The sequence below is a fragment of the Nothoprocta perdicaria genome, unplaced genomic scaffold (genome assembly GCF_003342845.1).
Source record: "Nothoprocta perdicaria isolate Ctin4 unplaced genomic scaffold, notPer1 scaffold_244, whole genome shotgun sequence".
NCBI classification, from domain to species: Eukaryota; Metazoa; Chordata; class Aves; order Tinamiformes; family Tinamidae; genus Nothoprocta; species Nothoprocta perdicaria.
In genome coordinates, this window is record NW_020455471.1 from 65,875 (window position 1) to 66,280 (window position 406).

Consider the following 406-nt stretch of genomic DNA (forward strand, 5'->3'; position numbering starts at 1 on the left):
TTCCCCTCCAGGGCTGCTGGCAGCAGGGCAGAAACCCACATGGGCTTTGCGATTTTCCCAGCCTCCATCCCCTGGCTTTCCCCTTTGCCCGGGAGCTGCAGCTCCTCTCTGCTGGGAGCGCGTGGCCCTGACCCCCRCCTGGAAATAGCACATGGGGCCAGGTGAGAACGTGCCCCGTCTCAGCTGGCGCTAGCGGGGCAGCCGAAATCCACCACGCTCCCCTAGGAGCACCGGGAAGCCGGGCTGGGATTCCTCCCTGGCATCCCCCGTGCTGGGAGTCGGCGGCCTCGGCCCCKCACTCCCCGGCTGCCGCGGCCTTGGGACCCCCGGAGGGGCCGCTCTGCAGCCTTCCCACGCCACATCTGCCTCCGGAGCGGCCCCTTGCCCTCGCCGCAGATGAAACGGG